The 25,550-nt window shown below is 42.2% G+C and overlaps 1 long non-coding RNA gene across 1 annotated transcript; it reads right to left on the reverse strand.

Moving 5' to 3' along the window:
- Positions 1–3,946: 3,946 nt before the first annotated feature.
- On the reverse strand, positions 3,947–25,322 carry LOC308058569. The gene is made up of 2 exons (XR_013925893.1): positions 14,287–25,322; positions 3,947–11,101 (listed from the first exon to the last, which is right to left on the reverse strand). It is a non-coding gene; the product is annotated as an uncharacterized lncRNA (long non-coding RNA).
- Between the last annotated feature and the right edge of the window lie 228 nt (positions 25,323–25,550).

Consider the following 25,550-nt stretch of genomic DNA (forward strand, 5'->3'; position numbering starts at 1 on the left):
GTGTTTTGGATTTAGCATGAGAATAATGGTGATAACACACTGGTGTTTTAGTGTTGCTATGTAGTGCTTACCCTAAGTCAAGGACTTCTCATTTTCCCATGCTCTGTCAGTGAGGAGGTACATGAGAAGCCAAGACAGAGCAGAGCCAGGACAGCTGACCTGAACTAGCCAAAGGGATATTCCATAGCACAGAATGTCATGCTCAGTATATAAACTGAGGGGAGTTGGCCGGGCGGCTGATTGCTGCTCAGGGACTGGCTGGGCATTGGTCAGCTGGTGGTGAGCAATTCTATTGTGCATCACTTGTTTTTCTTGGGTTTTATTCCTCTCTTTGTTTTTGTTATCTCCCTTATTGTTGTCATCATCATCATCATCATCATCATCATTACTATTGTTGCTGTTGTTATTATTATTATTTTACTCTATTTCCGTTATTAAGCTGCTCTTATCTCAACCCATGGGTTCTACCTTTTTCCGATTTTTTCCCCATCCCATTGGGGGTAGAGGCAGGGAGCAAGCAAGCAGCTGCATGGTACTTAGTTGCTGGCTGGGGTTAAAGGCTGGGGTTAAACCATGACAGATGGTAAACCCTCTGCCTCTTTTTCACAGCTCAAAGATGAGGTTTTGGATTACATTATCCACTGAAGAGGTTATTTGTATCATGCTCTGACTCAGTCTGCTGGCTGTGTACGTGTACTACTGCTTTGTGCAATGATGCTCTTCGGTCAGTTCCAGGAATGTGTTACATAGGATGGTGTGAATGTCTTCTCTTGGTCTAGGATTTCCTGCATGAGGTGTTCACTTGCATCCCTGATCTTTGGTTCCTGGTAGGTGACAAGGTTTTTCCCTACAACTCAGGGGAGAATGTCAAAGAGGCTATAATATAGCAGTGTTTGTCTTTCTTACCTCATGAACACATTACCCTGAAGCTCCTTATCTGCCTCTGATGTCCTGAGGGCTGGCCAGTGGGCTGGCACTAACTAGCAACCTTGCTGCAGGCTGACAACCAGCCAGCAGCTCTGTCAAGCCCTATATTTTACCTGGCCATACAATAAGGGCTTCTCTGTTCACCAGAAGACCAACAAAAGTTATGTCAAATCTTGTATTTTCTCCTGTCTAGGAAAAGACAAGAAATGCCACTAAAAGCACATGGCAAAATGGACTTGGGGTTAGTAACACATTCGGGGAAACACAGCTGTTAAATCTGCAGTTGCATCAGGTATGCATGATAAACAGCAGTCATTGCAACGAACCCGAATTTCTTGGGAAATATGGATTCTCCAGGAGGAAACAAGTGGAAGGAGGCCCGTGATAGGCTAAGGGGATATGAGATGGTCATTTCATTTTCTGTGGCTAGGCAGAATTTGGTCTGACATGCCTAGCACTGCCTGCTAGGCATGAGATCTGTCTGCTGACAGCAAGAGCACAGAAAAGCTGCCTGTGCCGGGGGGTCATATATAAACAAGGGACAAGAGGGCTGGAGGGCAAGTGGTGTTTCTTAACAGTTCACATACCTGGGGTGCTTATTTTAAACCTGGCCAGCGTCCCACAATGGATGTGTTCCCTGGGCAGAGCCCACAAGTCCTCACCTCCTAAGGCCCACTCCACATGCCAACCAACGACATTAATGTCCCCTTGCTCAGTGGTGCTCTGATGTGAGGCTGTGGCAAATCCTGGGCTTTCTCAAATTATTCACATTCAGAGATCTCAGATTTCAAAGTCTGATTCTCCATGGCTCCTCCATGCTCACAGTGAGCGAGGATTAGATGCACCCTCACTACTCTCCTATTACTTTCCCTGTGCAACCCAGGTCTTCCAGAATACTTGTCCCTCCTCCTCAGTCATGGTTTCTGGGAGTGTTCTCCACATATGGAAGGGCTCTCTTGTTGTGCACTGTACATGGGGGTTTAGGGTGGAATATCAAAGGTATAGACATGTTGTGCAACTCAGCATTAGGACATGGAGACATGTCAAGGGTGTGTGAGGCTTAGGATAGTTTTGACAGACTGTGGACAAACTGTTTAACATTGGCTACAAATCATGTCCATATGGTCAAGGGAGGACATGGGAGGACTTCAACTTGACTCATTCTCAAGTGGGTTTTTTTTCTGCTGAAGGAGCCAAACTGTGTGAATCACAGCTACCTTGAGAGCAAACTAGCATACAAGCTTTAAGAGCTACTTGCTGACTTGGGATGGAGTTTGAATACAGCAGTATATACTCTGCCATCATGACAGCCAGCCTCTGCTGCTTCTGCTCTCTCAGTTTTGGAAGCACCTTCATCTGGACACCACTGACCTGCTTTGCTTGGATGCCCAGTACTCAGTGCAGGTCTCAGTGGATCTGGTTAGCTCAGCCAGGGCCCCAGACTTCTGAAACTTTTCTGTGAAAAGAAAGAAGATACTTGTACGTTGTGCCTGCAATGCACGTTGTATCACAAATCCCTCTAAAATGTTCACCATCATATTTGAAAGCAGTCCCTTGCTGGCTATCAAAAAAACATCCTCCAGGGAAATCACTTCTTAATATACTGTTGACAATATCCTTACACTTTACAGAGTGCAAATGTAAAAGAAATGGAAAGAGAAAGCCACTCATGTGGGGAAAACATGCTTTAGATAAAAATGAATACAGCAAAACTTTCATGCTTTCAAAGAAATCTCTGTACATTACCTAACCACTGTGCCTTCTAAGTTTGTTCTCATCTCTAACATAAGAGGTGAATGACTAGCACCATTCTTTACACCAACATATTAAAATAAAATGTAACTTGGTGGAAGGACAGTTATCTCTCTTTAAATACCTTTGTGGTAAAAATATACAGTAAATACTTACTTCACCTCCTTGCCTATCTGTCTAGCTACACGCCTATTTAAAGACAGCGATGAAGTATCAGAGGGAGCTAAAAGATTATTGGCGTAACTAATAGTTCTGCTCCACTCAATTAATGCTATGAACATGCCTACAGGACATCTACCTGTCTTCTTAGTTCTGCTTTATTTTTAGAAAAAATGTATTAGCAATCTTTGCTCATTTTAGTTTTGTTAAGCAAAATGTGCTTTGTAACCTAGAAAAGGCTTCCATCTGGGACTTTGCAGGGGTTGCTTTTTCATTTTGTTTTCAGAGTGAAGGGAAAGCCATCATGAGTGGAAGTGGTCGTATGACCAGTGACTTTGTCAGCTATGGCTTCCCTTCACCAGAGGAAAAAAAATAATGGGAAAATTGACTGGTTTGGACTGGATTTGTGGATATATGTAAAAATGTAGTTAAGGGATCAAAAATATTGTATGTTGTGAAAAGTGTGATGACTATGGCTATATAGGACAGGCCCTACAGTGAGGTCTCTGAAAGGAAAGACAGTGGTGGAGTGTCTAGCAGAAGAAGACCCATGTGTGCCAAAAGCGGTATATACTGTGACTTATACTTCTTGCATATCAATGAATGTGTGTTTAGTATGACACTGGTTTGTCCTGTGAGACAGACCAACCATCTACAATTCTTGCATAAACTCAGTCTCTGCAGCACCATAATTTCATATTTTACTCTGGAGAAAGACCTAAACCTTGCACAACTGGCAGAGAATTTACACATTTGCCAAAAATAAACAAATTTGTGTGAGATGTGTTTCAACAATATAAGATCCTAGATAACAGGATTAGCTACATACTGTACAGTACTTCACAGTTTCAAAATTGAGTACAGGGGATCATTTAATTAAAACCTATTCAACTGAAAATCCTATTTATCTGAAACAAATGTTTGTCCTATCTATAATATCAACAAACTATTCACATGAGCAACTAGCAATAAACAACAGAAAGATGCACAATGAATGTCAATTAACACAATTTGCTTTCAAATAAACTTGCAGTTTATGTATACAGCTTTAGTACTGTCCTGTGTATCCATTATAAAGGTCAATTAACCTCAATTGCAGCTAGTCAGCTTGTTCTAAAACAAAATCAGTGTAAGATACTTTTTTTTTTTTTTTTTTAATCAGCATCTCAGCAATTCAGTTGCCTGGTACTGAAGAGCTTTTAAATTGCTAAAAGTCTTTGCAAAAAGTTTTATGTTGGGAATTGTAAAAAAAAAATAAAAAAGAAAAAGAAAAAAGAGAGTGAGATTGGCTGAAACTAGTGAGGTGTCACAGTGTAGCTGCATAAGGCTTTTAAAAATATTCATTATTCAGCATATAATCATGGATTCGGAACAACAAAGAGCTTTGGTATGTCTGTGCCTCAAAGGACGAAAATCTTCCTAAGTAAAGCTTTCGATGCATACACTAATCCAAGACTACACTAACAAATCTCTTGAAATGGAAATCCCTGCTGAAAATGGCCTGTGTGCTTTAAACACTACCAAAGATATTTTTTTTCCCTCTCCCCTTTGGCTGCAGAATGTCAGCATTTATGGTAAAAGTCAATCAGGTGCTCACTTGTTCTGCTTAATCAGGAAGAAATGATACCACGTGAGCACTGGGAGCTCTCATCCGGAATTGCACAAGCATCACTAACTCAATGGACCATCAATGCTGTAGAAAGCAAAGGCAAATGGTTAGAAGTCTGACATATTGGTCTGCGAAACATATGCACAACATTTGAAATGAGAATATTCATAATCACACTTTGGAAAATACAGGTGAATCACTGGACTTAGAGAAATGCTTGTTTTCTCAGATGTTAATAATGACATTGCTAATTAAAAAGAAAAAAAACAAAACAAAACAAATCAAAATGAAAACCAATATGGGTTATCAATCCCTTTGCAGGACACCATCCAGTGACCATTCCAGCCACTGACCATACCAGCTATTGAGTCAGGCTTATATCCAACCTGTCAACGTTTGGGAGGCTGTTTAACTCACGTCATAAAAAAGAACAGGAAAGGCAGTGGCTGACACCATGAATCACAATTCTGGCCCTACCAGATGCTTCTACAGTCTTTTTGAATCTGATGGTAGTTTAAAAATGACTACAGTGCTGTACTCTCTCTTTAGAAAAGAAAACATACGAGACTGTGCAAAGACCTAGGGGGAAAAAAGATTGCTTTCTCAGAGTGTACGAACAAACCTGCATTCACAGAAGGTTAACAGGGGCTCTGTGCTTTCTGTGTCCTTCACAAACTTCGTCATTGCTGTAGGCAGACAGTGTTCAGTGCTACAGTGCAATTTCCCGGTACTACTGCTACTGAGGCTCATGGAATATACATATATATATAAAAAAAAACCTAAAACTTGACAACATAATTATACTGGACATGGAACTGTAGGAAAATGCTTGGCCTTCTGGGTAAAATTTGCCTGTGTCCCTAAGACCTATGAAACATTTGCCTACTATTGCAGTCTGAGAACTACAGTCTCGTAACTACATTGGGGTATCCTGACTCACTGCTGCATGCTTTTCCAACCTAAACGATTCTATTATTCAGTGATACTACCTCAGTGCCTAGGTCTTCCTAAAGGTGACCTTTACTTACCACTTCATTGCTATAGCACATATCAAACTCCATTACACTGTTTATAAAGTATTACATAAGTAAAAAGAGCAACTAGTATTTGTTAAAAAAGTACAAGTCACATACATGGCTGATAGGTATGTGTTTTCAATATTCAGTTCAGCTACAAACATGAACATGGTTCATGACTACAGAAGAAGTGAAACATTTTCTTTTAATTTGTTCGCATTGCTAAAAGAAGCCTCCTAAAAACAAGTCAGTGTCTGAATCTCAGCATTATGGTTTCAGCATGAGACAGAGTGAAAACAGATGCTTGGCTTGGCTAGCTAATGATGAATGGTTGATCTGTACAAACCAGGCTAGAAATCTTCTGCTAATCCCTAAATTTCATGTAAAAAGAGAAAATGTGCAGTTATTGATCAAGGATATACTGATATGCTACAGTTCCTTCAACTGAAAAAAAAAAATTACAATGATTTCTCACTAGTTGAAAAACTTTGCAATGAAACAGTTCTGCAGCCCCATAAGAACTATTTGCTAGCAGAAAGCGTGCCTCATAAATCATGGGGTTTGGTCTGGTAACGTTATAAGAAATAGACCATCTGAGTCAGCCAGCCTGGAGTAAGGTAATACTTTCTAAAAGGCATCCTGAACATCATCAGGGTCTTGTGAAACAACATTTTGATTAGCTAAGTGAAAATGAATCACAAGTGTTGGCATACAGCTATGCTATCATTTTATTCAAAGAATGATCAATCGGTAGCAGAGTGATGAAACATTAAACAGAAAGATCAATTCAAGACATTATATTCTTACAAGACTCCTAGATCCTCTACTCAAGACTTGATAGTTTCCACAAGACTTATCAGACATGGATGATAATTACAAAGATATGGTAATTGAGGGCATTAAATCAAGTGTGCAAGCTAGATCTGCTGTCACAGCAAGAACTTCTTCATTGAGAACTGGCAGAGAAGGATTTTCTTCCCCCTCGACTGGCACAGCAGGATCCTCATCCAGCCACTGGCACAGTAACAGGTTCCACTTTAAATCTATTCTACCTACACCCTGTTGAAGTAATTCAGTTAATTGTGTGCATCAGTCTTTGGAGAAATCTTTCATACCGCTAGTTATGTCCTTGGATGAGTATGGTAGCAATCAAGCACTGCTGCCTGCTAGATCTGGAATCGCTGCTACAGAGCCAAGAGTCCACTTAAGCACCAAGGAACCAAGAAGCCCACAAGATCATCTAAGCTTTTAAACACTATAAATCACTCACAAAGGGATGTGCTATAAGCATAAATGTTCACCATGGTGTAAAGCACTATGCAGGGGCAAAAACTAGCCAGAGTATGACTTGACAATTTAAAGAATTTGATACTACTGTTAGTTTATTAAATTTCTTTTTTTAGCTTTAGCAAAAAAGAAGAAAGGTTGAGTAAAACCAAAAGAATTGCAATGAAGGCCAGACAAAACATTCACCCAGACACCTGAGACACAGTTCTTCTACAGACTGTGCCAATATTGACTTCCACATAAAGTTCTATTTTTTTACAGAAAAGATTAACCTTCCACAATTTACTTACTCATGAAATATAAGGTGAACAGAGACACTGATGCAGATGATCCAGTATATTAAAAAATGCATTGAGCCAGGAAACATTCAAAGTTCTGTAATAAATTATCTTTTAAGGTCTGGGATAGTAGACGTAGTGGCTGTGCCAAGCCCTGTTAACTGGAATAGCTGGATTTAGAAGGAATCTGCTTTTAGGGTTGGTCTCTAAAAGATACAGGGGTTTCCTGTCCCACTCATCCTTTAAAGATTATTTTTTAAAAAGGTTATAGATAGCCTATAGATATATCACATTGTTAGGAGCTGAGTAACAAAGTAGATATGGGCAACTGGAAGTATATGTTTCAAAGGAACAAGGTAAAATAACAACTGTTTGAACCCTTCCTATCCTATCCTGTAGAAGTTACCCCCATCATTTATAAGGGTGGGGGAGGAAGAGGCTAAGTTGGCACGATTATCTTTTGATATAAACAGAAAATTTTAGTCTGTGGTGTTCTTCTTCCCCTATTGCTCTGAGACAGCAATTGGAGAAGTAACCAAACAAAAGCAGGGAAGAACTGAGTTTATATGCTGCTGATCTGAATAATAAAACCTTTTCTGCTTCTCTTTCTGGCCCAGGATACTAGAGAGATGAGTTCACACACACACACATGCACCCTTCTTTATTTTTAACTACTATTCCACTGAGTCAGAGAATTTGTGGTCATGCTGGGAGTTTGACAGAGCAGGAGCCTCTGAAGAAATCCCCCCAAACTTCCCACTGACTGGGGAGCTGAAAGGTCTGTAGCTGTTAGGTCCTAACTTAAGGTTTGATTGCATCCAATACCCATGCGGGGTAGTGATACTGCTCTCTGTGCAGTAATGCAGGTCTCTCTGCAGACAATTCTATTCTGCTGTAATACAGCTATTCTTTCCCTTTTATGAAGAAACAAGGGTTGTGGGGGAAGGTTTTGTACAGATCAGTTCCAATTAAGCCCCAGACAATTACAATAGCACTTATTTATTGGAGGAGGCAAATCTTCAAAAAGATAAAATTGCTAAACTCCAGAATCACAGAGCTTAGAGATGGGATGAGTCCCCTATAGGACTGTCCCTTAGTATTTAGGTTTGCAACTTGCCAGCATCTGCTGAGACGAATGGAAAAAAATTGATACAGAGTGGGATGGTCTTTAAAATGAATTATATTTTTCCTTTAAATATGAGTAATGTGCTAGCTGGTGAGAAGTGAAAGGGATGAAAACAGGTGAAAAAAAAAATCTTTCCTTGGGTACAAGATCTGATATAGAGATACTCTCTATGTAGGCTGTGGTAAAAACCCTCTAATGCTTTGGAGGGACCATTGTGGCCTAGCTTACCTGCTGTGATTGAGGCAGTACACGGTTAGTGTTGGGACAGCAAGAGAAATTCCTGGGAAAAAGATTTCCTCTGGCAGGTGTATTGACCCTGGCTAACAAGAAATGCTAAGGAGATGGCAGATTTGAGAACAGGTTTGCAGACCTTGCTCTAGTGTCTCTGCTTTCAGTCAGCTATGTGAATCCAGTGTCCCATACCTTTACAGAGCCAAGAGAGCAGACTATGCAGTCAGGTGGGTTTGGGTTTCACAGCTCTTTGCCCAATATGTGAAGCTTTTGTGATGGCCATGCAAGTTCATCAGTCAAGCATGGAGCTACCCAGACACCATGTCCTCACATGTTCAGGCACTCTTTAGAAGCTGCAGTATTTTACTACCGTATGAAGTAATACGCCCAGCCAAAGCTGGTTTCTACTACCCCTGCCAGAAGGTAAATTAGCAGTAGCAATTTTTGTAACTCCACTTTCTCTGTTGTTTTAAAGTCAGTTGGTAACTTACATGGCCACTTTCTTAGCAAGAAAAGTACTTGTGCTGTATTTGCCATACATGTTCTAAACTATCCGGCATTTAATCATTCTTTTTAATTTACCTGAGAAAGATAACTCCTCTGTGTCTAGTCTTTTCAGGAGGTGACTTACTTCCTGTGTAATTTTACTTCGTGCAGTATGAAAAACAACTATGCTGTTCATCTCTTCCTGTCTTCTCATTTTTAGCTCTAAGGTATAGAGCTCGGTACTGTTGCACATTATGCCAGAGGTCTATTAAGCAGCATACTGGTGCACCGATCTGGAGAAACGTAGCAGTCAATGATGCTGGCTGCATTCAGCACAAGCCTCGTAAATTGTGGGCACATTCTCTGTCTGCATTGCTTAAGAGGTGCTGAGGTAAAAGAGAGAAGCTGTGCTACCTGCATGCATGATTGATTGCCAGCACTGAAATCTTCCCTCAGAGCGTGCTGCTGCTTTTTTGCCACCTTTGCTCCAAGGGTCATGTCAGCAGGGGAGGCAGAGATGAGGAAAAGAAAGAAGGGCACAGGGGATGCGCCCGGTTTATACCACTGTCCATCCATATTCATTGTGACTAAGGCCTTGGAGATGCTGCTGATGCTACATGTCAGAGCAGCTCCATGGCTGCCCCAGCCTGGCTGTGGGCTGGCAGCCAGGCCAGGAGTTAGGAAGCCATAACCAGTTTCCCGCTCTGCTTTAACAAACGTGGACTCAGCAAAGCTGAAGCTCTGGCCCAGTGCCTTTGCTGAAAATGGAGCCTGGGATGCAGTTGTATTTTTACTGCTTGCATTCTCCCTCAAAGTCTGAGACTGGAACATTTATGCAGAATTCATTTGCTGAGTTTTTAATTCTTTGCAGGCAAAACAGTGTGTCAGCAAGTATTGTCTTGCTCTCTGAAAGAAGCAATCATCTTCAGCAGCGCTTCCAGTCAGAGGGTCTCCAGGGCTGACTCCAAGCTTTGCAAAGTCACAGGGGGTGTTTGAAAAAGAAGGGTCTGGATTCAGCTCCAAAGCCTGTCAGACATTTTAAGTACGTCACATGGCACCCCTTGGAAGGTGTCGCTGTCCCTGTATCATGGGTGTAAATTGTAAAGAGACACAAGTTTTGCTAAAAGCTCCTACACAAGACAGAGGTGGCTGCTGTTATGGGTGACACCCTGCTGTGTTTCTCTGCATTCTCCCTGGGTTCACACAGTTCTGAGGGTACCAGCACCTCAGCTCTCGCTGGTGCGAGCTGGCACAGGATTTGGAAATAACCTCTTAGCTGCTGTTTCGGAGCTTCGGAAACAGTGCCCACCCGCCTCGGGCAGTGAGCTACCAGCTGCGGGGCCACGGGGCCCAAGCCATGGCTGTGCTGCCAGGCCACCCTGGCAAAGCCACCTCACCCCAGCGCCTTCCGCTCCCAGCCCCCGAGCAAGCGTCAGGAATGGTATGGGGCACAAAAGCAGAATAAACCCCCTTGCCTTGATAACCATTTCTGAAGTAAGATAAATATATCCTCCACTCACTGCTTGTGACCAAAAAAATGATACTTATTTTTGTTCTTCCTCCTTAGACCCTGGTATTTCTGTCACCGGTGTGTTGGTGGCAGCCACCCCCCTCCCCCAGACCCATCCCTCCCCCCCCGTGCGAGGGTCCCTGAGCAGGAGGCAAACGCCTCACGCTAAACAAGCAAGATCATCGCTGTGCTCTGCTTAGCATCGGCTAGGCCTCGCTCAGAGAGCGGCACGCATTTGGGGGCACCGTGTTTTAAAACAGACAGAGAAATTGGAGAGAGTTCAGATGAGAGCAACAAAAATGATTGAAGAGTTAGTAAATAAGACCTCTGAGAAAAGGTTACAAGAGCAGGGCCTGCTCAGCCTGGAGCAAAGAGGACTGAGGGGAAGCATTACTGTCTACAAATATGCAAAGGGCTGCTACAGAGGGGACGCAGGCCAATTAATCTCATTAGAGAACAAGGACAGAACAAGAAGTAAGAGATTTAAGATGCAGCAAGGGGGAATTTAGATGTAATATTAGGCAAATGTTATAACTATTGGAAAAGTTAAGCAATGGAACAAGTTTACAGAGAAGTTTGCAGAATCGCCCCTACTGAGAAATCTGTGGCTGGGATGAAAGGTTCGTCTGTCAGGGCCGGGCTAAGACTAACGAAACTCAGGATCCTTCTCCAGTGCACAGGAATGTTTCTGAGCCCCTCACGGGCAGATGACAAGGGCTCCTAATAAAGACAAACCTATCAGTTCAGAGGAAAATGAGAGGTTTGTGAATACGCACCTGCATGTGTATGTATACAAACGCTACAGAACAAAAGAAATGTTATTGGTAGCCACAACCCTTACTGTTATCCCACGTTCTGTCCGAAAACACCACACCTCCACATCAGTCTTTCTCCAGCACTACAGAAACCATGACTGGGACATCAGTATAACTATATGCATTCTTGGGTCCCAGTTCTGCATTCTTTTTACCACAGGGTGATGAACTCGTCAGGAAGCTCATGGATCTTGATTCACAACCAAAGGAACACATAATGTGGAAGGTACCATGGTACTGCCATGGATGCTACTGCAACAGTTCCATCATTTTCACCCCTATGCCTAGTTCAGATACAACAGCAGAACTAAACCCAGGTCCTTCCTACTCAGTGATTACCTAAACTGCAAGCCAGAGACCATCAAAGGCACAAGCAGGGAACCACAGATGGTAATGGAAGCACTGAGTCACTCCTAATACTACCTGCAGTGTTTGAACACTGTAGAGCCTGATAAATGCCACTTTCTTGCTATGAAAAGAGTGCAGAGAAAAGCAGTATCCCAAACTCAAACATGCCCTTATATTTAGGTTATCATTACCACTTCTGTGAAGTCCTAAATGCTTTGAAAATCAACATAAGCAACGATTGGCCCTAAGTTTAATAGCTATCAATATATTTGGTGAAAATTTTCTAAAACAGGGATTTCTCCTTTTGTCATTAAAAGAACATACAACCCAAACCAAAAAGACTCACACACTCAGACCGCTCTGAATTTTCAAAAGCTGTTTTGATAATTTTGAAAATTTTGGACTAAATAATGCAATTAATTGCAGCAGGCAGTTTATGTACCATTTAGCCTAGAGCAAGGTTTTATGCTGAAGTTCTAAATTCATTTGAAACAGAAAAAAAATGGGGTGGAGCAATTATAAACAAAGTGTTAGTCCAACTGTGAAACACTGAAAAGGGTGACAGTATAGTCAAGTGCAAGCACAAACTACTTATTTGCTAATATACTGTAGTCATCCTGAGACACTTCTCTCCTTGCTATAGGTCAGTGCTCAGCAGAGGTTATCATCACTGACCAAGCTCTTTCTAACATTTTTTGAGGCTATCGTAAAGGCAAGCAAGAAGCATGTGTTGATAAAGAACTGATTTGAAATGTCAGCCTTATGGGAGAAGGTACCAGCAGAGCTAGCTGGCTTTTTTTCTTTTTTCTTTTTTTTTTTTTACAAGAGGATTAAAACCCTCCTGGTCAGGAAGCAAACCCTGAGGAAAAAAAGCCGAAAGTCTGACAGGGCTGTGAACCTCATAGCCACAGCAATAATTTTGCAAATGACTAATAATAAGTAGTCGATAATCCAAAGGATGATCTCTGAAGTGAAGAGCACCAAATTACTTCTGGGAGAAAATCAATTATCTCCAATGCAGTTTTGTGGCTGCACAGCCTACAATATGCAAATGCACAGAAGTTACCATAGTCACAGAAACCTGAATATCAAACTTAAATGAAAAAAAAATCCAAGGAATTTCACAAGTGCCACTGAAAAAATATCCTCCACATGAATGGATGTATATCTGCTTTATTGACACAGCTACAATGTTGTTCTAATACTCTTCACCACAAAGGCTGACAGCCATCTAGAGATGTCAGCATCTATGAAAGAAATGCTGTGCTGTGGTGAAAGCAGAATGGGGTGACTGGGTCTGGGAGGCAGTACAGAAATCAAATTATCATCAAATACTGCAGGCAGATTTTTAACATCTTTTCTCTTGCTGGGTGGTGTCTTACTCTGTAACTGGGTCACTGAAATTAATGGAACTACTTGCAAGTAAAACAGTACTCAATGTGCCCTAGAGCACCAGAGTCTGACCCACAGTACATATTCAAATGTCACCTTGTATTTTAATGTATCTCAGACTTGAGGGTTTTTAAAAATTATTAATTTAGAAATAGATTCCTTATTGGGATCAAGCTCTTTTTTTTTTTCACTAGAAGCACAAATGTCTTTAGAGAAGATGCCTGAACATTTGGCCACTTGTTACAAAAAATCCCATTTCCATGCGTGTGTAATCCGCGTTCCCTGGAGGTTTTGAGAGCAAGGAGCTTATTGTTGATGAAAAGGAAGAAGCACAGCCTAAGGGCTGCTTGGGAACTCCAGATGGACAGAGGCCTCCAAGAGGAGGGTGCGTTCCTCCAGCATCTGCTGGTAAGCCAGGAAAACGACTGTATGGGACAGACCTCATTTACATTGCAGTTAAGCATTGGGTTTGGGCACTTTGGTTAAAATGCATTTATCCTTTGGATTTAAGGATAATAAAATACTATTATCCCTGTTGGGGCATAATTGGCAAAAGGACTGTATCAATTGTGCTGGGAATGAAGAGTTTCCCTAATTACAAGTACCGCCTTCATGACCACATGAGGGAAACCTCTGAAAAGGCTGGGAAGGAAATGAGACAAGAAAAGTTTCTTCCAGAACAGCTTATTTAGGAGCAAGGATTTTTCTGAGACTCAGTGTATCACTGGTATTTTCTAAAAATGGGAACAGAATGGTGTCACTTCTGAGATGCTGAAAAGAGCTGAAAGTACTTGGACTCCAGCCATGGAGAGAGAGCAAGTTAACTAAGGGACATGGACAAGGACCTCCCAGCCTTATTACATGATCTGAGAAAAGGGACAGGCACTTGTCTCAGGTTTAAAAAACAAACAAACAACAAAAAAAAAAACCACAACAAAAAAGCATTGAGAGGTCTTTGTGCCCTACAGGTGAATTTCCCCAGTTCTGGACAATAAATTTTAGATGTAACAGAAAGGATGGAAAAAGTATTTGTGAATCGCCTTAGTACTTACAGCTGTAAGAGATGGACTAAGGTTAAGACTCCGCTTGGAAAAGGAAGGCTCATCTAATGCCATTTCACTGTTTCTCAAGCTTATTCTGTGATCCCTTTTATACCTGCTGATAACGGGCTCTCCAGAGATACTCACTGCCAGTGAATATGTGGGGCTGAATAACACAGTTCAGAGACAACTTAATTTAGTGTCCCAAGTTGCTGGGATAATTTAAGCTGGAGTTATTTAAACATATTTAAAAAAAAAAAAAAAAAAAAAAAGTAATTCCTACAAACTTGAATATAGACCTTACTATTACCTGTAGTACTTCACTGAAAGTATAGTGAGTTGTAGGAAGCTGCAAACTTGTCCAGTCCACTTGAGTATATGTACTCCCCAGGCATCATGCCGTGAAACCAAAGATTGCCTCCAAGGATGGCTTAGGTCAGCCCATGAAGTTCTGGGCTTTCAGACACCCTTCCTGCTGGGGTGGTATTGCTGAGTTAATTTTCAGACCTGACTTAAACTGACACTGCACCAGCACAAGCATGAGCACTAAACTGCCACTGAGGGAACTCTTCTTTTTTCACTAAGTATAAAGTACAGCTGAGTGGCCCCCAAAAGACATATTTATGGCAAGAACAGTCAGTTGTGGCTGAGACAGCTGAGTGAGAACTGCCGTGCAAATAATGCCTCAGCTGCGCTCTTCACTCTTTTGGGGCAGCACTGAGTTACGCACACTGGCTTGCTATATAGTATATGTTGTGTTCTAATTTCAAGGATATGTATACAGAAATAAATACTAACAGCAAGATGAGAGACTACACACCATACTCCATGCCGCTGGGCATTCCTTTGTTTAGGCTCATTAGTAACAATAATTACCATACTAGAGAAATACATTGGTCTGCCTAACATAGCAAGCAAAAAGAGCTGTCTCAGAAGGAGGCACTATCAAATATTTACATATATTAATTCTCTGAAGGCACTTATGGCATACATAGGCCTTAGAAAAGTTTTGTCCTAACACCTATTTTGTGCAAGTTGGCCAAAACTCTGTGACTTGAAAATCATTATCCTTCCCATCAGCTTCTGTTCTTACTCTTATTGTCAACTCAACAGTCTAGTCTGAGGCAACCACGTTTAGCCTTTTATAAGACATATCTCATCAAGAATTCAGTTCACTAAATCTTGAGAAGATTTTTTTTAGTAGCAAAAGGAGTATGTATATATATTTAAAGATAACATGGGAGTTGGTTTCCTTAGTAACAGGATCTTTCAGCCATTGTGTTTAGTATTTACTCAGCATTGGAAATGTACACTGTATTGAGAAGAAACGTGGTATTTTTATTAGTCTACCCCTACATATATATGCTCAGCAGCAGCAAACGCATGCTGTGTAGTTTGACTTTCCATTTCTGAGTTATATGAAACCTCTGAGAAGAGAGCATACAGAAATGAAACCAGGGCACCTGGTGCAATGTATTTTTGTTACAAGTATTTTGAGAGAAAAAAAAACTGTTGTGAGAATTCAAAGCACTGCACTACAGATATTCCTTGTTTCACAACTGTACCTCCAGCAGCAGAAGAGGGTAAAATAATTTCTATTCCACGATCTACATTCTGATGAAAAAAATCTACAGAAAGTAGTTATGAAAGAGGATATTTCTACAGTGCCACTTTCCACAACTGTATTAATGTGCAGTACAAATTTAACAAGCACTGTTAGATGTTGGTTTATCTGACAAGGGGGCGGGGGGCAAAAGGAGTGAGGGAGGAGTGAGGGAATGTACACTTAAAGGGCTATTTCAAAGCCTGCTTCAGTCTGGGAGAGAAGCAAGGCATCAGTTACAACTGCATCAATTAAAATGCAGGAGAAATTAAGTAGAATAGATCCATTTAATTTTGGGCCCAGCCAGGATGCCAAAAGGTTTATACCTCTTCTTCTTCAAACATGCCATGGGATTTTTCAACCTCCCAGCAAGAGAACAGAGTTGCCTTCAGATGCTAAGCAAAACCCTACCACCTCCAGCTGCCTGGTGCTTCCTGCAATCGAGCAGGGACGGGGCTGGGCTGACTGGGGACAGAGTGCCACCTGCCGCAGCACTGAGCCCTGTCCTTCCCTCTGGTGCTGCGCAGAGCCTGCCATCAGGTTACTCCGAAATCACAGGCAAAACTCCCCTTGGCATTGAAGGATTTTCTTTCAAGCCCTAAGGATTGAATCAGCCCCTTGCCACTTGGCTGGCGAGAGCCATGGGGATCGCAGCATGTCGCTGGTGGTGCAATAGCGTGTCACTTGGGACCTTAGCGACCCAAACACACAGGGCTGGTCCTGGAGAAGACAGTTGTACAAATTAGCCCAGCAGTCTGTTTCTTGTAATAGTCTGTGCGTTACCTCTCGCTCCTAGGGTAAACTGACTATTGCGCCAACAAGAAATCCACTCCTGGGCTGCTCTCTCATTATAATTTCAGATAGTGTAAAACACTTCTGCATTATATCAATTTAATATCTGACATGGACTCTGTCACAGTATTATATCATACCCTTACAGGATGATGGACTCCAGTCTAATACAGCTTTTCCTTCTCTAACTGCTGCAATCCTCTATCCATTTTGCCATTCAGATGGAACACAGCCTGCTCAGAGAGAAAAGCAGAATGTTATAGTCACATAGAATAACTTAAATGTAACGGTAGACGGAACATTTATTCCATATTAAAAAAAAATAAAAGAGCTGGAAAATGGACTTGGAAAGGTACAACAGTGGTGAAAGCAGGTTGAACCAAACAGTTCGGCTCACTAATGCACTATCCAACAAATGCAGCCTTTTTCTTTCATCATGAACAGTTTTCTCCCTGATACTTTCTCAATTTTGTTTAGCTCAAAATATTGCTGTGTAGATGGGTTTGTTACTGCCGAAAATAAGCCAGGAAGATGATGTTACTGGATGGCATTGTCGGACTGTGCACTCCCCACATACGGTCAGGCACATGATTCACCCTGCTTTGTGTGTAGGGCTCTCTCAATGCTCCACGAGCTGGAAAAGCCAGCGGTGCCAAACAGCACGGGAGCAAGGGAGGTTGCAAAGCACCCAGCTGGATGGAGATCAGCAGCAGCAGGCGAAGAGAGGTGGATCAGTTTCCCAGCAGCAATAATTTCCTCCAAGTCAATTAAAATGTCTGTGTTTAAAAAGTGCCTTTTTTTTTCTGCCAATCTTCAGTATAGGATAGAGAAAGCTTTGTGTTTACATAAAGAGGAGGAAAAACAGATAGATAATACACATTGTTTTAAATTGGCATAGAGATAGTAAGTTGATTTTCCTGTCAGGCCCTCCATGAATTATCTCATTAAGATTAACGTAGGCTGAAAACTAAACCACATTTTTCTTAGGGCTGCCTTTTACAGGAAGAGCTTTGCTCCTGTTTATCATACATTTCAGCTAAAATCTATCAATCTGCACTAAAAAAATTAAAGAGTTCTTCTGAGAACCGGGGAAAGGTTTTAGCTAGTAAAGCTTTTTGTCTAATGAACTTTCCAGAAAAAACAAATAGGCTTTGCTTGACCCGGTCAGATTTTAGGGCCACACAATTCAAAACTAAAATATATAATACAGCATTCTTACCCACACACAGAAATCAGAATGAAGACATGGAATTGCAATGAATTAGTAGCCCTCAGTGACTGCAGGTAACAGTCAACTCAATGTTAGTTTATAAGAGATCTACTGTAAAAAAATCAAATTACCAAAGAGGCTTAACTATTTGGCTCCCAATCATATCACATACCCTTTGGAACTATCCAGACATGCCATATTTTCCCTATATTGAGCCAGAATGTGCAATTCAACTTCAAAATCTGCATATTACTAACTTTATCCATACACAGCATGATATACAACTATTCTTTTGTTTTACATGAATGTAATAGCAACAAGGATGCAGACAGATCTTTCACTTTGGATTACTTATTACCACGGCAATTGTAAAACCTTTCTTTACCATTTATTTTTGTTTATATTGCTGGTATGCGTATTGCAGGTATTGTAGATGTGTAGCAGTTGCCTAATTGTATCGGTTTTCAGTAGCACATCATTATATATCTGCATCTATCCTAAGCTCTTCTGTCATGCCTAACTGCTTCTCAAAATTAAAGCATGGAAGATGGTTACTGTAGCGTACAGCAGCCAGAGAAGAACAGGTAGCATGTTGTGTTGCTCCTCGGATCCTTTTCAGCAAAGTGAGGGTGAAGTGTTGTTGCATGATATGAACTGAATCTATGTCTCCCTGTGAGAGGACAGCTATTGTGTGAGTAAACAGGTAAAGGGGGAAAAAAAGGAATAAGTTTGTTGTTCCTGCAGCTGAAGCTGTCAAAGTCCTTAGGAAAGGGAAAATCTGAAAGAATTGACAACTGTCAGCTCTGCTCACTTCGGGATGACTGACAGCAAGAAAAGAGCTATTATACCGAGATGGGAAACATTTGGGGCTTCTCCAGAACGTATGAAGAGATAAATTCTCTGTCCCAACAGTTCATCAGAAATTAATACACTTCTATTACATCTTTCTGAGGTTGCAAAATCCCTCCCTCACACTGCTGTTTAATTGGAATTATTGGTACTGGGGGAACACCTCAGCATGCTGGCAGCCCCAGCCCTTGTTGTGCTATGTGCTAAGAACAGGAAAAAACCAAAAGCAGTCCTGCCCAGTGAGATTGTTTGCACATAGTCAGAAATGTTTCTTAGAAGCATAACATAAACATACAGTTGCATTTTATCAGTATTTTATATTCAGTAAAAATATTCTGAAGCTTAAGGGCTCAGTGCCCACAGATATGCTGGCACACAGATTTCACAAATCTTGTAAAGTCTGTTACTGTGCTGGTGTGTGCATATGCAATAGCCAATTTTTCAAATAGGCAAAAGCATGCACTTGCATATCTGAGCAGCAGGACTGAGCCAAAAGCATGGCAATGAATTATTGGCTGCAAGAAGGTATTGATGCAGTCCAGCAGACCTACACACAGCACAATCATTCAAGAACCAGAGAGGAAGCTGGCACTTATTGTGATTGCACAGACTCATTTCTGCTTCCATGGATGGATCATTTTCCATAGCAGTGCACACTTCTTCAGGAACAGCTCTAACTTTACAGTATCTGCTTCCAACAAACTTCTCTCCAGGCTAAACAGACACTTGCTACTCGCATGACAGTGCATGGGGGAGTGATGCTGAGAAAAGAAGACACGCTGTGGCTAACATCTTTGCTTGTCTTGTAAGCGTAATCTGACTAATGTCGGAATGATTCCATCAACATTGTCAGAAATAGGTTTAAGAGCCCTCCAGGTACGTTGCAATCCTTGGCACAGGCAGACTAATGTGAAGTGGATGCCAACTGACCAGAGGTTCTGAGAAGGTACGAAGCAACACTAAGGACCTTGACTTAGGCTGATGACACTAGTTTTCTTCTGTGTTCTCAACATTTATTTCCCTATTTCAGATGAACTAGAGAATGGAAGAGGCATTGTGGGATACTGGTTTCATGTATTGCACTCAGAAATAAAACCAAAGTAAGTTTGTGTAATACTGGACGAGCTTGTTCACATATTAGTTGTGTTTGAACTAAATCTCTGTGAATCTTTACACAATAATAACCCTGGTTCCTGCAGGACAGATATGTATTACAAAGATCATTAAAAATTGCCACTACCACTTTGCTCAAACAGCAATTATAAATGAGGACATTTGTTTCCCATCAAATCTTTGCTGACCCGTTTTAATACAGATTCCTTTCCTTAAAAGAATGGAAGAAGGCTGATGTTGTCGTGAGCTCTCTGGAATGGTGTTTGAGACATCTTGCTTCAGACTGTGTTTGCCCTCCAAGCTTGTTGTATATTGACTTGCTGAGTCCCTGAATTTCTGTGTTGCCCTGCTTCAAACTATGTAAAGAGGAATGCATGCTCTTACCTATTATTTCTCCTGTATACTTGGATTAGAAGTACTTTGGGACAGGGGCTAGCTCTTCTATGAACATAGCTCCTGGAGTAACATAACACTACCTGCCAGTGATAATGGAAACAGATCTGTGTCAGTGGAAAGATTCACTGTAAAGGCCCAAACGTTCTTATCCAATGTACAAACCTGCTGAAGTACTGTAGGTGACACCTTCAGGAAAAAAATCAAGTGTAAAATAAATACTCTGATACTTTAGCCTCTGTACCCACAAAAAAAAAAAAAAAAAAAAAAGCAGGACTTTTCTCTAACCACACATACTGCCAAACCTCTTCTCCTTTACCTGGGGAGCTTGCTGTTAAAGCAGCTATATTTGAGTGCATTCCTCTGTTTATCCTTTTGTTGTCATTTGTAATAGACAAAACTGACAAGCCTGACTGACATCTGTATGGATTTCATATACATAGCAACAACATGAATGAGAAAATGGCCTCCTGGGAGACTGCTGGGACTCTTGTTCATTATCATTATCACTGTCATGATTCATGTAGATGGTAAGACTCCCAGCTGTATTATCCTCTTTGTGCACTAGGATGCACTTTGCAGCATCTTGTCACCAAACAGTTGTACCAATAATCAGTTTTCCTGTCACCCTCGGAGTTACTGCGGTGTTGTTCTCCCTGATTCCGCATAGGACACTGAGCTGAGCAGAAGGTAGATGATGTGCTCCAGACATCTGCACAAATTCAAGCCAGGACATGATTCAGCCCCACTAACCCAGGCTGCTGTGTCTGGGGAGAATTCAGCTAATCTTACAGCTGCCGTTCAGCCGTTGGCCTTGCAACACCTACCCAAAGTGGCACTATGGTGAAGCAGGAAAAGAAACCAGACCAGTGTCAAAACTGCTTTGTCTCTTCAATTAAAGGTGTCTGCCTTTTTTTTTTTTCTGCCTCACACCACAGCAAACTGTACCAGTGTGCAGACCAACTGAAATTCAAGTAGAGAAGGGGAAGAGAGACCTGTGAAAATCTCATTTCTCTTCCAGACTGTTTTTCCTGGACATCTACGGGGTTACGTTCACCGCAACTGTATTCATGAAAGGGGAAATAGTAATTTCATTGTTAACCTCAAAATGATTTCATGAGGGTTCAGTGAAATGGGTATGTTAAGGCAATTAAACTGTAATGAAAAATGAGGCACCGTTTTCATGACTTACGCCTTTACAAGAATTTGGATAACGATTGCAAAAGGTTAACACACTTTGTATGAATCTGCAGGTATATGTCAAAGACCAAAAGCAGTGTGAGGATGCAGCGCTGCATGGCAGGGACATCTGCTGGAAGCTTCTCACAGTCGTCTCAGGCTTCGTGGCTCAGCTCTCTGGGGCTACCAAACCTTGGAGCAGCCCGAGCTGCTCCCACTGCCTCCAGCTGAGGAGCGGGTTTCTGGCTAACAAAGAATTCATCATGCACCTGTCTGGCAATGGTCAGTCAGCCACTCAACAGGAGCCAGAAATCTTGAAGCTATATGCTGGAATTTAAATGGAAACTTTTGCATCTAAACTGAAGGTTATACTTCTCTTGCAATTGCCTGATATTGAACTGGCTGTCAGAGAAGACTGGGCACTAGTGAAATCTTTCCCAACTGTATACAGCAGGAGAAGATCAATGTTTTAATTAGGGAAAGGAAATATCAGTGAAGTTCTCTGTACATTTGACAATGCGGTTGCACTAAGGCTAAGAATCACAGAATGGTTTGGGTTGGAAGAGACCTTAAAGATGATCTCGTTCCAGCCTACCTGCCGTGAACCTACTTTCACCTAAGTTAAAACTGAAAATGAGGTTTCAGATTTTAGCATCTAAATAAATTGCCTTTCTCATAGAGACATTGAATACATTCTCCACCTAAGAAGTGGATCCAAATCCCTGTCCCCTTTCCTCCTTCACAACAGGAAAACACAGTTTGATCACACTGGGATGCTGGGATCACACTGTGCTTTGACCATATCCCAGCACCCTCTGTTAGTTTTAGACATCGGCTTGAAAACGACTGAGATGGTGCAGAAAGCACTCACTCAGCAAACCCTAGAAAGATGAGGCCCTGTTTTGTATGATGGCAAAAAAGAGGATGTTTTGCAAGTTCCCTTTTCTCTAAGTGCGAGGATACAGCTGATGCAAAGCATTCTACAAATGAAAATGAGCTGTATTTGATTCCACGCATACTGAACGCTTGAACTGTGTTTAGCACATCACAGGTCTATGTTTTGAGTGATACTCCCCAGTGTAGCAGTTTTTTTCCTGCAGACACCAGTTCACATCTGATGGGAGACTGTTTTAGAACCAGCCTCTGCTCTTACATTGTAAGAACAAGTCTCTCCCTCAAGCTACTTTCAGACAAAACCATGTTTACCTCAACCTATCAAAGCACCAGGGGAAAACAACAGCCCCTTAAAGGAAATTAATCCCCTCAACTGTTTTGAAATGTTATAAACAGCTTACTACCAGAGTGAATAGATGAATGAATAAGGACAAACAAGCATGTGGCCCAGACCCTTGCAGGGAGTTAGCTGCATGCCCACCTTCCACTCAGTTCTGCGGTGGGTGAGAGTTGAGGTCCTGGTGGGTGGTGGCCAAGGGCCGGCTGATGCTGCACAGCCAACACAGACCCAGCAGCCAAACCAGCAGATAGGAATATATCTGTTCAGCCCTAATAGCCCACGTCACCACAGCACCTCGCTTACCCTCATGCAGCTACAGCCAGTGAAGCTTTACCGCAATGAAGGGCTTTTTCGAAGGGGTTGTTATGGGTCTGAACTTGCACTGCCCACCCTCAGGCGAGGATGCTCAACATGGCAGTATGTGCCTTGCCTGCTGTTACAGGAAGTGGCTAAAGCATGTTGTTTCAGGGAAAAAAAAAAAAACCAAACCAGCCTTCCAGTGTCCGCCCCTAACTACATTTATGTATTCCCCACATGGCAGCCTGTGGGGCAGGGGCGATCCACGGTTTTCCCTTCTCAGCCAAATAAGCCTCTCCCCTCTATTGACCAATATATTTAATTATTCTGTGCAAAATCAAGCTATTTTCTCCAGAAACACTGAATGTTACCTTGTGCTCCTGAACAACCTGCCCCTGGGTATAGCACCCCAAAATAACAAAGACATGCTCACTAGGATTAGTTCTGCCAGTTTTGCAGATGCAAGATGAGTCTGGCATCTCTGTGCAGAGTCCAGGAGTATCCATGAGCAGGTCCTGATAGGTCATGGAGAAGATGTGGGGAAAAAACTGGGCACTTCTGGACTTCACCTGAGCATGGGTGCTGAAGATCACATGTTTCCTTCAAAAGACTACAGAGTACGCATGGTGGATCCGATCTTCAAACTTCATCAAAGCCAAAAAGAGCTACAGGGAGAAAGGTGCTTCTGAAGAAGTTTCTGGTATTATATACCTTTGCTGCAGGGCAGAAAGCATGCTGAGATGCTCTCCTTGATTTGACTCCCAGGCAGGTGGCCTGTGCTGTGTAATTCTGCGGGGAACAGCCAGGCCTCCGGGGAGTAAGAGTCAGGTGGGGAGACAGGCCTTGAGTGATACATTGAATTCCTGAAGCACCTTCGCTTTGAAGAGATAGAATGGAAGCTATACAGGAAAGGGCATTTTAATTCTGTCCTTCAGCAGATCACCAAGTGATCCCACTATCTTTCCAAGTTTTAACCTCAAGGACAAAAAAACAGAGCTTGGCCTAACCTTTAGAAAAAGGGTTTGATTCAGTATTTTTTAAAAAACATTCCTATGTATCTACATTCCACAATGTGATGTTTCAGATGGTTCCTATGTACTAAAGCGTCAGGTTGCTATTAACTATCAAAAATTATGAGCAAAATTCAGATTAATTGTATGTCCTGTTTAGCATAAACCTTTTTTTTTCTCCTCACCACCCACTGACATTTGCATAAAATACAAAGTGCTTGCTCTGGAGTTATACAAGCAAAGAAATACTGTAAACAATGATTACAAGTTTCCCCCCACTTAAATAACTTCAGAATAAGTACAATTACAATGGTCCCACTTCAAGACAATTAAAGTATCCAACTCCTATGTATAGAAAAGAAATGAGTTAGAAACATAATTAGAAAACAGTCAGATCATGAGTCATTAAGAAAGCTGAATGGCTTAACATTCTCTTCGCTTACCAAGGAATTTCCACTTTCTCATGCAGAGAATGAACCACATCACTGTTAACTATGTTAACCATAAATGGAGAATGCTTGCATATTTTACTGTTAAGTTAAAGTGGTGCTGCGTTTTGCATATAGAAGCAGCTTACAAGAAGTAAGCTCCTGGGAATTACTTTTGGGTTGTGTCTTTCCATCACTTAGGAGAAACAGATGCTAGAGGTGGTAACTACAATAGAATTTAGTCTAACCTTTCTTCCACTATGCTATTTGTGTACCAACTATTAATTTATGATCATTTTCTATTTAAAAATATCTCATTTATACTGCATTAAGGAAACACCAGATTCTCACAATTTCTGCCTGAGATAGAAACCTGATCTGCAAGAACCTGAAAATCCGTTACTCCCTAGGAGAGCAGTGCTTAGCAGAGGAACAGGTGATAAGAAGCAAAACCGCATGGTACTTCACATTTTATTTCTTGGATTAATAAATACTTATTCTCCTCCAGGAAGTGTTTGAGGGGCAGGTTTCACCTGCATTCTCCTTACTTGACTAGATGTTAAGTAGGCAATAAGGAAATCTCCCCTCACCATTGATATAAAGAGGTAAAAGCTGCCGTGGCTGTCTCACTGTTGAACCATTGCATTCAAAGAGCACTGTGAAGTTGCAAAAATGCACCAGAGCACTTCAGGGAGAGAAGATGAAAAGTTTTTACATGGGAGATTGTAACCTTGGTGCAGGACACCCTGCTGCTCTCTCCAGAGACAGGGTAAGAGAGCAGATGAAATGCAAGTACCCTGCTGCAGTGTAATGTGTTGGGCCAAAACCCCTTCCCAGGTCCCAGATGGTCTCGGTCTGCCATGAGAACTGGCCCCGAGAGGAAACGTGAAGCCCCTGAGGAAGGGCTTTCCTTGTGGGTGCCCACAGCCATGGCCATTTCACCACGGCACCCGGCACTGTTCCAGAAGGCCATGGCCGCAGTAGCCCCACGTTGTGCGATAGGATAGTTGGGGCCATCGCTTCACTGTTTCTGCCCCAGGGCTGACAGGGCAGCTGCCCATTTCGCCTTAGCTAAAGGCTGTGGAAGACGAATGCCAGTAATAACCATAAAAAAGAAATAACAATTGCTATAATTATTTTTAAAGGCCAAAGAGTTCTAACGTGCGCTGGTTTCGGCAGTGCCAGATCTACGGTCTCTAACGCCTCACGCCGGCAGCAGGGTGCTGGGGAGGGGGAGCGGGGGGCGGTGACTGCAGCGGCGCCTGCCCGGGCCGGCTCCCGCGCCACGCCCCTGCCCGGTAGCCCGGCTCACCACCGGCCCGTGCCGCAGGCCAGGAGCAGGCTGGAGGCGGGCGGGAAGCCGGCGCCATTACAGCCCCAGGCCGCCGCAGCGGCGCCCAGCGCGCCCCACACAGCGAAGGCAGCCGCCCGGGCCGAACTACCGCTCCCAGCAGCCACCGCGGCGC

This window comes from Falco punctatus, assembly GCF_963210335.1.
Source record: "Falco punctatus genome assembly, chromosome: 2".
Lineage (NCBI taxonomy): Eukaryota > Metazoa > Chordata > Aves > Falconiformes > Falconidae > Falco > Falco punctatus.